The 15696-nt window shown below is 32.7% G+C and overlaps 1 long non-coding RNA gene across 1 annotated transcript; it reads left to right on the forward strand.

Annotated features, from left to right (window-relative positions):
• Positions 1-2119: 2119 nt before the first annotated feature.
• Positions 2120-4635, forward strand: LOC112941554 (uncharacterized). Its single transcript, XR_003246846.2, has 2 exons — positions 2120-3170; positions 4336-4635. It is a non-coding gene; the product is annotated as an uncharacterized lncRNA (long non-coding RNA).
• The last annotated feature ends 11061 nt before the right edge of the window (positions 4636-15696 follow it).

Below are 15696 nucleotides of genomic sequence, written 5' to 3' on the forward strand. Positions count from 1 at the left end.
CGAGAAGTAAATTTGAGCGTATAAGTCTCCCACTATCAACTATATTTTCCATTTGATTGAATGACTAAATATGATCCAAACCATCCCTCTAATATTATAGTGATGAACCTTGATGCTAACAATTTCATAAATAAAAAACTATGCAGATAATAAAAAAGTATCGAATATTTTCAGGTTATAAATATCAATTTAGAATTAGTTATTGTGATCTGTCAATTTGGAGTTCAATGTCATATTTGTGGTAACCCTGCAACAAGTCCATTGACATATTCCCCTTCCCCTTCTATTCCAAAGTTAATTCAATAGGATTTGACATGTAGAATGATACTCTATCTATATTCTTGTCCTATTAACCTGTTCTTCAAAAGATCTATTTGATTGGGGTTTCTTTCTCTATTATTTTAACTCACCACTAGGTGGAATCATAGATTTGAACAATGAAAATAGATGGTGAGTTCCTGATCGAATTGACTAGGTCATGCAAGAACAAGGTTCAAGTCTACCAGCCTATTTGGATACCTCAGTGTCATGCATCGCTACAGTTCAACTTGAAAGCTATTGTAAGATAAAAGGATCGTCTTGCTATGACCTTCTCTTAAATTCTCCAAAAAAAATTTATGTCGCAAGCTCCTTCCCTACATGGGCAAAGACCCGTCTTTGTCTCAATTGAGCTATCGGAAGCTTAGGGAGGTCAAAATAGGATGCTTTTACTACTATGATTCTTTCGACAGTTATCCGCTCCGCTCTTGACTACCTAGCATTTATTGTGGGCACGAGTAACTGGTACACTGGAGGTGCGCCCTTATCGGTCGGTTCGATCTATGATTTTTCATTCATGGACGAGGACAATCCATCCATTTAGAAGCATTATAGCCCTAAAAGTGAAGGTAAAGGTACTTACGGTGTATACTAGGCATCCAAAGATGAGGAAGGGTATAGTAATCGACAAAATGCTTCAGGCAGTCGAAAATAAGCATATATCCGAAGATTCTCGAATAAGGCAACCTTATGAATATATATATATATATATATATGTATGTATGTATATACATATATGTATATATATATGTATATATATATATATGTATATATATATGTATATATATATATATATGTATATATATATATATATATATATATGTATGTATATATGAAAATGGGTTGGGCAGATAACTAGTTATCTCTAGCATATATATACTTATAGGAGAACATAATGTGTCTAGCCTTAGTTAAATACCCCACCCAAACAACAAGACAACAAGAAATGAAGACTAGTATGTGTTTTGTATGAATGAAAAGTTTTCCGTTGAAAATGCTTTCTTGGAAAACAGGTGGATTTTAAACCTATTTTTTTATGTTTGATTGGGGTGTAAAAATTACATTATAATATTTGGTTGGTTAATGAAAAGATTTTTCAGAAAAATATGTTTTATTTTGGCTCGAGACTAAAAACATATTCTTCAGGGAGAAAATTCAGATAGAAAAATGAACTCTAGTACTAGATCTTGAACTCGAACCTGGGTATGGCCTAGGGGGGAGGTAGGGGTAGGGTGTGGGGTTAACGTAAAAAATGAACAAAAGTTTAATTTTGAAATCTTTCCAAAGATAATTTTTTCTAATTTTTCACGGGAATGGCTTGAGTGGGGATTGTCGTGGGATGGGGGGTTGCCAAGTGGCTGTGATGTAGAAAATGATTCTTTTACAAATTTGATATCTTTTCCAAAAATATGTCTTTTAAAAAAGATGTATTAACAGGGTGGGGGGGAGGGGTGTTCTTTTTGGGAGGGGGGGGGGCGATTGACCTTATATTATTTTTTTTTAAAAAAAAACTAAATTTTAAAATATTTTTCAAAATTAATTTATTTTGGGGTGGGGTAGGGGGGTAGGATGTAGGGGTGATTGGGGTTGGGTTGGATTAAAAAAATCTGAATATTTGAAACAATTTTATTTTTTTTGTTTGAGGGGGATTTGGGTTGGGGGGGGGGGGGGGAGGGGCTTGATGGTAGGAAAAAAACTATATTTGCAATTTAAAAAAATAATAAACTTTAAAATATTAGTTTTTTGTTTGAATGAAGAGGGTCTGGTACGAGGTATGGGTAGAGAAGGAATAAAATTGAAGGATAAAGTAGAGGTTTGAAAAATGTTTTTCTTGACTCTCAACAGGAAGTCATTTTTCTTAACTTTGAGAAAAATGAGTTAATTTGGAAAATAATTTGAAGCCATTTAAGACAATCAAACATAAAAAAAATTGATAAACACTTTCCACAAAATGTTATCCTCCATAACAACACACCCTAAAGCTACAAAAATAATAACAACAATAATAACCCTTTTAATGGGGACAATTATGATTGTCAGAAGATGTTGATTATCCGGGCTCGCGCAAGCTGTATCTTTCTAATAGGTTTGGTTTTTCTATACATCGCAAAACAATCATGTTTCTCATCTTTATTCTTCTTATTCTTTCCGTTTCCTGATCTCACATTTAAAGTCCATTGTAGCTGATTAGCTAGTATTACTGATTGTTCTTTCTCATAATCTTAAGCGACATGTTCATCCCATATCTTTTTTCCTCTCATTTTTACCATCCTTTTGATTAATAAGTACCTAGTTTTGAGTAGATCTAGCAATAAATAATTTCGCTAGTGCATTTGAGCAGATCCAACCATCTCTCTGTCTTTTCCTCATTTGGAGTAAAGTTTAAACCTAAGAGAAAGGATGTTCATCCAAATTGGTAAATGTGTGAGGCGTTTTGAATTTTTAATTGGGTTTGTTTTTGGGAAAAATTCCATCGGTTTCCCTCCGTTGGCATAACACTAATCCTTGGCCTATATAGTCTCTTTTTCTTCACACAACTAGGTAAGTTTTTTTTGGGGACGAGTGAAAAAAAGGGAGATCAAGTTCTTGTCCTTTTTAGCCTACGGTTGAAACTTTGGACTCTTATTGAGTTTGGACTCTCGGGGAAAGGAAATATGCATAAAGCTTAAGGAAGAACAATTAAGTTATATACTAAATACGCTAAGAGAGGCAGAGGTGTTGGGAGTTTAAATTTTTTCGAATCCCTTCTTCGTTTTCACTGTTCGTCAACATTTTCGGAGTCGCATTTCGTTTCTGAGGGAGTTGCTGCCTCCTTGATCTTGCTGCTGTCTTCGTTTGCTGCCTGGAGAAAGGTATTGTTTATTTCCTCACAATATTCATCCAGACTCTTTTCCCTTTTCAAAATAATATCTCAATGTTAAAAAATGTTTTTCCATGATTATCATGCTATTAACCATTTCAGAATTTATGATGCTTCAATAGGATATAGGTGTTCCTATTTGATTCCATGATTTAGTTAAGTGAAAGCCTTGTATATTTATATCTTATGTTGGTGTTTCTTAGACATTCCATCCGAAATTCCAACCACGTTCTCTTCCCGAATTCCTTGAGCGAGTTTGCTGGTCTTGTATTGTTTTATTTATATGGTACTCAAGTATCAAGATTACTGATTTCTTTGACTGTCTAGAATTGCCCTTGGGATCTTATTATATCTCGAATTTTGTTATTTGTGGTATTTCTTTGATCGCTTATATGATTTGGTGGGTTTCCAGATGATATGAAAATTGTGCTTATCATGAATATCTTACATTGAGTGTAGTTTATCTTGACTAGGCTAATGATTAATTTTTAGTTCTATTTGCATGTTGTTTGGTTTTGATAGCCTGTTTATTTTTGTTGTCTTTGGTTTCCTAATAATAAGTCTAGCTAGATAGTTCACTGGTCCATAATCTTTAGTGTTTCATTAGAATAATTATGGGTCTCACTATTAGTGCTTGGTTTTGGGTCTCAACATTTCAAAAGGTTTTAATGTTTAGTTCATAGTTTTGAATGATGTATTCTCAAACCATATTTTGATCTTTTATGTTCAACAAGCCTGTTACTTCCTCTTTATCATAATGTGCACTCAGTTGTGGGTCTGTCTAAGTTCCCATATAGCATTTGTTTTCTCTATCAAATTGGTCTATTAAAAAAAGATATAAGTGTCCCGACGGTGTGTTTAATGCTTTGGAAGTTGTGGGTTTTGTTCATTGCCTTATTCATAAAATGTGGGTTGCTTGGTTAAATTAGTCCTAAATAAAAATGGTGTTCTTCTATATTTGAAATTTACCATTTATTGGCTCTAACCATTAAATCCATCAAGCTAAGGAGTTAAGCTCTAATTCCCGTTGATGTAAAAATTTTATTTGTTTATTTTATATATTTTTTTTATTATTAAGTCATGATTTCAAACGCTATTATTAGACACTAACTCCAGTTCTCTTTTCTCGCATGTAAATTTGGCCCGATTTCGTCAAGAAGTCATTTTCTTCCTCATATTTCGAGTTGGGGCACGGAGGCCCAAATTTCTTCCTTTCGAGTCAACTCAGGATTCGATGTTCAAGCCGAGAAAATTTGAGATATTAGACTAGAGAGTCCAAATTTATATTTTTTAATATTGTATTATATCATTCTGGGGCCTAAGTCCTTGTTGTTTTTTTTTATCATTATTATATTTTGTTAGTTTAGTAGAGGTAAAAATTGGGTCAAAAACACAAAAAAGAAAAAACAAGTCCAAATACCGGTTCAAGCGGACACAAATCGGAGTTTGACCCAACATTTCTCTCTCCCTCTCTTTACTTTATCGTTTATCTGCTTGACATTATTTATCTCTAGTTTTAGGGTTAAGAAGTCCAAATCTCTTCAAAACTCCGAAATGTTATCGACTTAAAATTAGGATCAAGTCAAAAAATATTTTAAAAGGATAAAGAAATTTGCAAGACAAATCAAACTTGGATAATAAATTTAAAACTTCATTCTCCAAACAAATAGATTCAATTCAAACTAATTTTAAGTTAGTTGTTTTATCCAAACAAGTTAGTCATCGGATAATTGCACGTTAGCGAATATTTTAGGTAAATATAAATATGAATCTCTGAACCCCCCTTTAAAGATTCACTAGGTTTCCTGTTTAAATCTATTGAAAACCAAATTTTCCTAATTTTTCTTTAAAAATTAAGTGTTGACTCTAACAAATTCAAAAACTTGTAGAATTTTCTTTCCAAATAAAATAACCATACATTTAATAGGTTTGAGATCATCATGCACATTTAGTATAAAATCATAAGTCACAATATTACTAATCATGTATAACATTATAAAATAATAGAATCATCTCTTAGGTCATCATCAAGGCCTCGTTGATATTCACTTGAAGAAAGCCTCACTCTACGTTCCTATCTCTGATTTAGCTCAAGATTGAAGTTCTGAGGTATTTTGTTTACTTAGTCTAACTATGATGAAATTTTTTATCATTATCTTGATACAATTCGAGTTAGAGCTTTTTTTTTAAAGATTAGTGAAAAGTTTGGACAATTTTGATTCAGTTGTCGTGGGTGTTTCTGTGGTTAGTTCTTGCTGGAGGAATACATTCTAAATTTAACAAATTTATTGCTTTTATTTGATAGAATAATGCATTTTATACTTGAACTTTTCTTTGATTTTATTTTCTAGAGGAATTGTTGTACTTATAGAGGAAAGTCATGTGGTTTTCATAAAAATAGTTTTTTGAAATAATGATTTTTTCCAACTACTTGTTTGGTATATAAAATTATTAGCCAAATCTAATTAAAGCAACTACATAGTCAACAAGAACCTCTTAGATTAAATTTATAAGCTAACTACTTATTCAGTAGAAAGTTTTTCATGTAATGTGCTTCTGTTTGTTGCTGATGAAATTATGTATTGGCTTCAAATTATTTTCTTGTTCTAATTTCTCACACTCCAGAAAGTATTATTTGTAGTTAATAAATTGCAATGCTTCAATCCGTTTTGTTTGTCGTCAATATGGTGATATTTATATAATAATAAATTAGTTTCAATAAGTTAATTTTAACTAGAATGCTTCAGTAAGTTGATTTGAATCATAATGTTTTAATTGTTATATGTTTTTACTAAAATTAGAATGTTCCAATAACTCTTTTTTAAGTTTATTATGATTAATAATTGTTTTAATAGTTCATAAGTTTTTTTAAGTCTACCTAGTAAAGAACTTTAGAAATTGTTCTTGTTTTACCAATATGAAGGTTTTGTTCGAATTTAATGAATATGAATGTGAGTACCTTGTGGTTCACAGTTTGTGGTTGTTACCTTCTGAGGAGAATGCGGATGAGGAAGAGGAAGAATTTGAAGAAGACACTGACTAGTGCTTGATAATATGCTATTGTATTTTCATTATATTTTGTTTGTTTCTGATTTTCAATCAAGGATAATCTGCTGTAATTTCTACTTCTCTATTATGCATTTTAAAAAGAAATAATTCTTTACTTTGAACTATGCATGTTCTATTTCTTATTTCAATTCCTAATTAGATCATTTCTTTGAATTGGAATAACATTACTTGACTGTGATTGGATAACCATCAGGTTCTGGAACCTTATCAGATATGATGGTATTGAAAATTTTAGCCTATTAGAAAGCTTCTTCCTTTCCCTAATGTTAGCACCTGTGAATGTGTTCAAATTCAAATAATATGTTATATATTTCTAATGCTCATTCTTTATGTAAAGCGTCTGATAAAAGTTCACGATCCCTTTACTCATGTTATTTTTGTAATAGATAACTATATTACTCTTGTGTGTCTAGGTCCTAATTCTATCAGTTGATCAACACGCTTTTATAGAGCCAATTTAAATATTTCAGCACTGTTCCACGCATTCTCATATTTGTTGATTATCTTTAATTTTATTTTGTATTAGTCATGATCTAACAACAATGTTATATTTGTTTACAGGTATGGCTCGAGGTAGAGGTCATGGAAAATTCTCAAGTAGGAGTAATACCGCTATTTGTGTAAGCAAGCCAACTTTTCCCAAGCCCACTACGGTTTCTGCTAAACAAGGCGGTACCCTAACAAATATTGAAATGTCAAATTAAAACTATCAGCCCAACCATCTGTGAGACACCTCAAGCTACACCAAATCAGAGTAACCTAGTAGGTCAGGGTCTTTCTACTCAGAGAAATATCCAACAGGTCATACCAATACAGCTGCTGAAGATGAATCCAACACTAGTAATACAAAGACCCTTGTCTTTCTAACTTTTGCAGGGTAAGTTCATTCTCATTATTCTATTCATAAACTTTTTCCACTTACTGTGTTGAAGAAATTTAAGATGTTTGGATAATAGTTCACTATCACATTACCAACTGTCCTTTAAGCATAATATTTCGTATAGAGAACATGACCTTGTGTATGTTGAATGTGGTACCATTGAAATATGGTAATTTCTTCTAATTTATATAGACTGGAACCTTCTCAAATATGCTCTAGTTTCATATCGGAATCTTTATATAGACTGGAACCTTCTCAAATATGCTCTAGTTTCATATCGGAATCTTTCAAAATTGAGGTTGATTTCAATGGAATCAATAGGAAAGGTGTTTCAAATGTATGAAATGGTTATTTTAGAGAATTTAAGGTATAAGTTTTCATCGTAAGTGCATTAAGCAAGTGTATTCACAAATATCTATAGGAAATTAATGTACTACTTTCAAAACTTATTTCATAAAAAAAATGCTAGGATCCATTAGTGAAAACAAAGTAAAAACACACTTGATGGTTAGAGTAGCATTGAACTATAGGAATTTTATTTCCAAAATAAAAAAGGAGAAGTTAGGACAAATTATTTACAAGAAGATGTGTGGAAAATATGGATTGAGTAGTGGGGAAGTGAAGAATCTATTAGGAAATCAGAAATTAATTCGCAAAATCGTCGTGGCGGCCGTGAAACTGCTGTTGGGACTCACACTGGTTGCTCTATTTCTATCGTAGAACATTGCAAGAAACTTGTGCGTATATATATTATACAAAATCTATAACAAAAATCTATTCTTATATGATATATATAACATAATTTCTTTTGCATAGGCTATTGAAAAAACTGAGATCCCATGCCAAGTGAGTTACTCATGCTCGTTCGTACACATGTACATGATGGAAAATCAATTGTTAGTGAACGCTCTGGATGTATCAATGTAAGTCTATAACTTTGAGGTGTTTAGATTCTTTCCTACTAGAGTTTATGGTGCAATTTTGTCTTGTTTTACAGTGTTTCTGTTCCTTCTTTTCTGTATAGTTCTAAAGATGTTTTGAGACTTTTCGATGCGATTCTAGTGTCGTTTTAGAGAGAAACTACCGCCACTATTTTGAGGCTTTTCTGGTGCAATTTAGTGTTGTTTTAGGTTGATTCTAGTGTTGTTTACTGTGACTCTAGTGGAACATGGCGATTGGAAAAAATAGACATATTTGTTGTGAATTCCCATGTGTCAGGAATATATTTACATAGACCAACCAATAGTTGTTTTACTCTGATTCTACTCTTTCTTTAGTGAGAATTTGTTGTTGTTTCAGTGTAATATAACCTTGATCAAGTACTCTCAATTATGACACATCATACAAGCTTGGTGTATCATATTGAAGGTACCTGATTCAAGCTAGCTTCCAAAATAAAATCACTAAACTTAGCGAGTGTTGGGGTGGGGTGTTGGGGAGGGGGATTTTCGTGAACAGTTAGTTGTCATTGTCTCTTTGGTACATGTCCCGATTAGCATATAAATATTGACCATATAGGTGCAAAAAAGAGTCCAAACCCCATTGTTTCATAATGCTAATAATACTCTGGGAAACTACTTTTGCTGGTGTTGGTATAATAATATGTTGCTAAAAACACAAACTCATGCTTCTATGGGCAGAATCTTTGTGGCTCATCATCATTACCACATCCATTTTCTGAATTAACATCGACAACAAATATGGAGGAGTTTGTTAAGAAAATGATTTCCGCACTTACAAGTCATCTTGTTCGTATTATTGTTGAGCAGGTGCAAGCATCGATTACTCCAGTCCGCAATCCATCATTTGCAGCGCCCATAGCTCCTGCTAGTAAAGTGGATGAGGTTTATACCTCTATTTCAAGTTTATACCTCCACAACTTCAGTTTTAGATAATTTCATACTTTTGGAAACTAGGAATTACGCATAGTAATATTTTGATGAACATAGGTTCATTTAAGAGTACTTGATAGTTTTCTTTGGATATTTTAATTTAGAAATATGTTCTTTTGGAGTTTTCTATTTATATATTATGAATAATCTATGAATATTATATAATATGAATATTCGTTAGTTTTGGAATATTTAGTAATTTTAATTAAATTTATTTCATCAGTGCATCAGAACAATTTTTAGCAACAAATTTAACAACTATTTGGTCATTGCTATAAAAAGAATGTTAGCGACCGCTTAACGACGAATTATCAAAGGCCTAATACGTTGTTTCAAAATATGATAGGACGGATATTTTGTCTCAGATTAACCCAAAATAACGAAATGAATGATAAAATTAGCAACAAGCTATATAAATATAATGACGAACTAGTTCGTCGCTAAGATGTGGCGACGATAATATTTCGTCACTATGACGTTGCTAAAATTGAGATGAAACACCATTTTTCGTCATAGAATTATGAAATTGGAAAACAAGTTATATATATTATAATGACGACTAAGTCTATTAACATATGACAACAAAAGTTATTCGTCACTAGGACGTCGCTAAACTTGTGACAAAACTTATTTTTCTCCAGTAAGAGCTTACTAACGAGCATAATATCAACAGTCAACATTCCGTTGCTAATCCGTCGCTAATCATGATTAGCAATAGATTTTCATCATATAGTGATGGATTGTGTTTGTCACTAAACACTTTTTTTTTTGCAGTGGTTGTAGCTAACTCAATAAATTTGCCTTTTAGTAATTCTTTTAACTTTGAGTATTGTTGATTGGTTATAAAGTTATGAATAATGAAAATATTAGTTTTGATAAGTATACTTAGTGGACCATGAGAGAATTTTTCTACTCAAAATTCACTAGCTAACTAGCTGATAGTTAGTAAATAATTCAATAATTATTTTTCCAATTGTAGTTAATGATTAGTTTACCAAATTAAATGTATCTATTTGACAAACTGCTATATAAAATCACTCTTCTCATTCTATTTTCACTCACACAATCATCGTTATATACAAAAACCTCCTTCTATTAGTTTTTTTTTGGTTTAGAAGCAATCACAACTTAAATACATGATCAATGACCATCATTGGTAGTTTCACAGGCATAGTGATCATCCTCGTCACACTTGTAACAACCGCCTCCACCATCTCGGCCACCACCACCATGACAACCACCACCTCTGCCACCACCACAAGAGTATGTACTACCTCCAACACCAAAGCTTTCACTTTGGGAACACTCCCTAGACACTTTTCCAAGGATTGTACCCAAAGTTAAGGCTAAGACGGCTGAGGTATTAGATACTCTTGCGATGGTGTTCGTGGGGTGGTGGCCATGGTGGTGGTGGTCGAGGTGGTTGTTGCGGTTTCTACAAGTGTGGTGAAGACAATCACTATGTTGTGAGTTCACCAATCGTGTCTAGCTTTATACCTTAGACATGTAAGAAGAAGTACCAAGGTCTTACAATAAGGGGCTAAGAATGTATCGCGACACTAAGTCAAACATAATTTTTCGACATCAAATGAGGATAATATATAAAATTATTAATAAAAATAATGAGCATGTCCATCATGAACCCAATTTAATGAAATTGTACGGCTCATCTAATATCAATTTCAATTATTAGAATAAACAGATTAATTTTTATTTTTGATTATTACAAGAACAAACAAATAAGCAAAAATTTATTTATGTCTTGTTCGTTGTAAATATAATATTTCTATAATTTTTTTCTCCTTTATAGAATTCAGTTGAATGATTTTTTATTTGGTTGCATTGTTTATGTTCCATTTCAGTTCACGTGATGTACTCTTTTTCCTATTTTTTTTTTTATTTCTATGTCTTGATGTGGTAGCGAGGTGGGGTTAATGTATTCGGACAAACCCAGTAGCTTTTTTGTATACCCTATATTTCTAGTAGAAAATTAATTAATATGCATATTAATTTATTAACCCCTACAAAAATTGATGACGATTTTTAAAGAAATTTAGAAAAGTTTATACTATTAAGACTTGCTTCGACTTTGGATGTTATTATCATATATATATATATATATATATATATATATATTTATAAGCTTTATTCTTTAGTAGTCTGATGTACCCTGGTTTCACGGTACTTTCAATATTTTTTCCTTAAGTTTAGTGTGTTTCTAAGGTCTCTTTAAAGTATTTTTAATGTATTTTTTTTGTGTTTGCCGGAAAATTTTTCCAAAATGAAGACTCTGAATATGTGCTGAAAAATGCAGAAAAGATGACCTACGGAGCCATGGACGATCCTTCTACCCATACGATCCGTAGGTGGCACTTGTCGCCATGAAGATGTTATGCTGTCAAAGAAAGATCAGGTAATTCCGACTAAGTGTGATGCTATGAAAGGGATGATAGTTTGTCGTCTCATCGATGGACAGTACTGGTGATCCGTTGGTGTTAACAGAATATAGCCTCAGTACCCGATTTGAATAGATTCTTAGTATGGAGCAACGAAGACCATCAACAGAATATCGTCCTATTAACCGACCGTTGTCTTGGTTCTTCGATGGTAACAGATAGTTGGAGAGGAAATCAACTAAAAATATAGTTGAAGTATGGAACGACGGAGGTGTTGACGATCCGTCGTTACTTCGACGGTCAGTCACTCAGGTCGTCGATAAGAGATGCATTTTTGAACAGATTTTTCTTATTTAGGTTTCTCTTTATGTTTACAATTCTTTTATTATAAATAGGACCAAAAACCTCATTTTTGGGGTTCGACTCTTGGTTATTTTTCTGATTTGTAATATTAGTTGTTGAAAATTGGCTTTTGGAAAATACTTCATTTTTCCGGAATCGTTTATTGCATTATTTTCTCGAATTCAAGTGATTTTCTGGATTTTCTTCAATCTCATCAAAGTAAGTACATGAATTCTTGTCTAATTAATATGAATTTTTTAATTATGAAAATTTGTAACTACATGCATAACTAGAGTTTTGGGAAATATGGATAATTAACAAAGTAAAACTAGCTAAAATAACAATTATCGAATAGTTTCTTGCATGTATTGTTAATTATTTCGTTTAGAAGTGTTTTCAAAGAGTGCACGCGTTACAACTTGCCTTGTTGCTATTTGCCGAACTAAGGAGATACATATTAAGAAAAGAATTATCAACGTAGATTTTGTATGTATTATCTAATAGGCTAGTTTCGATTGGCACGAAGTAATAACTAACTCATACATCGATTATGATGCTTAATATAAGGTAAAATGTAAGGTTTAATAAAGAACACACACGTAGAGAGACCAAGGTGAAGAGTGAAATTCACTAGTTGCCGGACCAAGGAATTAGGGATACATAACTTACAACTTCGCATGTAAGATACTATGATAGAGTTGTTATAATTAGGGTTACTGCATTACGAACCTAAGGGGATCACTTACACCCTAGTTTCTGTCACGACCCAAAAAAATGGGTGTGATGGAACTCGTCTAATCCCACCAAGACAAGTCAGCCTAAAACCCAATATCTAACAAAGTGCGGAAGTAAATGACAATCCAACAACAATTTTTTTTATGAAAACTAGTCATACTAATCCAATCCCCAAAATCAGGTTGTCACGTGCACAAGACTCTAATGTAAATATTAGAATTGAAATAACATAGAAGTCTAAAATGAAGTTGTCTTTCAAGTAAAAACAAAGTCATAAAACTAGAGTAGGAAAGTTTGCTGAGATGACAAGCAGCTACCTCACAATCCTCCACAAGATGACTCGAAACAAAGAGAATCGAAGGTATCACAAAAATCCGGGCTCGTAACCTACAAAAATTTGTAGAAGCAAGGGGTGAGTACCAAACCTCACGGTACAAAACAAGCAAACCTCTAAACATAAGTTAACTGAACAAAATACGGGTACTCCTTATTCCCTATCTAAACCTCCACGCTACAGCCTAACAGTTTACCAAACACACCACTCAATAACCACACTCTATCAGTTTACACATTCTCAATAACAACTCAATATTCAACAGTCACAAGCTTCACTGAGAAACAATCACAAGATCAGCAAAACACATGTTCAAGTTCATCAATAATAAAATGTGCAATGCCATGAGATGCAATGTCAAATATCATGATGCATATCTTTCTTAATGATACACACCCGTTGTCTCTATGTCCGGGACCCATAGGGAAAAATTTGTCCATGCATATTTCGCGGCGCACGACACGACCCTTGATAATAGTAACCTTCACGGCGCGCGATACGTCCCTCGAAATATAATATCCATCATGGCACGCGATACGACCCTCAAAATGGTACATCGTCTTACCACAACCATGTCTCAGATAATATGCAAATGACATGCTCAAATAAAAATGTGGAGCTAACCGTTTTGATAACAAGCGCAATTTAATACAAGGAATATAACACCAACAAATAAGAAACAAGTCTCCAAATCATTCTGAACATCACACAAGGAAATACACAAATTTCATACGCTTAACAAGAGTTTAGAAATTCACTTGCCTTAGCCAATCGAATAATTACTCTTGGACTTGATCCTTCCCTTTCCGTTGAGCTTCTGAACCAATGGAATCTATTCAAATATATATATTCACAATAATGTTTTAGAACTAACAACACTTACACTTTTATGTGTTTAACCTTGACCTAAAAATACACCCCAAATTTATAATCAAATTTGTAATTCTTGATGCCAACTAACATTTCAACTATCATATTTTTCCAAGTTTCAAGTCTAAGGTTAAGTCCCATTTTTTTCAATACCAACTCTATTATTTATGTATGATATAATATACCAATAATTAATTTCCTATCTTAGTTAGCAAAAACTTGAATACTTACCTATCTAGTCAATGGCATAGTTAATAACTGTCACTTTCCTGGTAAATTCTCAACCTTGCAGAATGCAAATATTTACATATATTTTCCCTTCCAATTACTTTCAACCACCCAATATAATAATACATTATTTCTGTAGAATCATTAATGCTCCATGATAAATTTACTCGCAATTTGTGTACAATGTAACAAATATACTCCACTTTCCATTTTATATTGCAGTTGTATTTATGCCTATCAAAAATTTATTTAATACTAATAACAATAAGTTATTTCCATTCAGCAATCAAATAACATAAACAAATATAACCAATAACATATCTCCAGCAATTATATAAAATTACTAAATAACTACTGCTTAATCACTTGTAAGCCAACCAACAAAATCATTTTTTTTTCTTTAACCCAGAACATTTTTTTTCTACACTTAGTATTGTGGTTACGCTTTACACCTCCCTTAATGATAATAATATAAAAATAATGTGACTTTCCATTATGTAAAACAAAAATATATCTATACATCTATATATATTTAATCATCCATGACACATACCAAATTGAAAGTGTTTACCTTAATGGTTTCTTTCCACACGAACGGCGCCAGGAGTATTTCCCCTCCTCCTCTTTTCTAAAATAAACCCTAGTAAGGAGTATTTCCTCTCCTTCTCTTTTCTTAATTTAATTTTTATTTTATTTTTTTCAGTTGTGATTTATACATTAAACCCCAAATAACTTAACTCACTTTAACCCACTAAATATTAACTAAAGTTAGTTATTTAATAATTAATCATCAATCAATTCACTCTAGTTAAATTAATATTTCAAATTTCCAAAAATGACCTTACGGGTCATTACAGTTTCTCTCATCATTTGATAACATCAAATATTTGAACTAGCTACTTGTTTACTTAGATTTAATTAATAACTTTTGTCACAAAAATCTCCCCTTTAATTGTTTGTTTCTGGAAAGAACTTGACTAAATAGAAGTAATTTTTTATTAAAGTTAAGTCTTAACCATTTTCCTCGTGGATTGACCCCAACCTAACACTCGGGTTCTTTACTTGATACGACCACTTACACCTCTTTAGGGAAGTATAGTTTGAGTGTATTAAATTTCGGCACCACTGTCGGGGAAAGTGGCTTTAAGATTAACGTTAGCACATTATAAAATTTTAGTCAGCCATTTGTTGATTTTACTTTTTCTCCTTTTTTGTTTTTGACTCTCGCAGGTCTAGCTTTAGTGTATGCCAAGTACACAGAGTCGAGCAGAACCAGTACTTCCAGTTGATCCAGAACTTAACCACACACTTGGCACATGAATATTCAAAACAATCCTGCTTATATCAATGATGATATCAACCCTCAATTTCCCCGGCCGGTTGATTCTCATAATCGAGTGGTTGTTGATAACCATGTGAAGGTAATCCGAGGAGGCAACCTCCTTCCCCACGCCCTCAAGAGTACCATATGGAAAATGTTAACATTACTGACTCTGATGGTCCACTTGTCCTACCTCGTCTATCACATGGTCATACATTTGTGGTAACTAGTAGCTTGTTGCCGATGCTCACCGCTAGAGGTTTTTTTTGGGGCAACCATCTGAGGATCCAAATGCTCACATCGCCAAACTAAGATTGGTGTAAAATTTTTGTAGGGAGGCCAGACTTAGGTTTATTGAGTTGCCCTGCAACTCAATCAATACTTGGGAGAAATTGAGGAATGTGTCCTAGCAATGTATTACCCGGTTTCTAAAAAGCTAAACCACAAAGAT

The sequence above is a fragment of the Solanum lycopersicum genome, chromosome 5 (assembly GCF_036512215.1).
Source record: "Solanum lycopersicum chromosome 5, SLM_r2.1".
Taxonomy (NCBI): Eukaryota; Viridiplantae; Streptophyta; class Magnoliopsida; order Solanales; family Solanaceae; genus Solanum; species Solanum lycopersicum.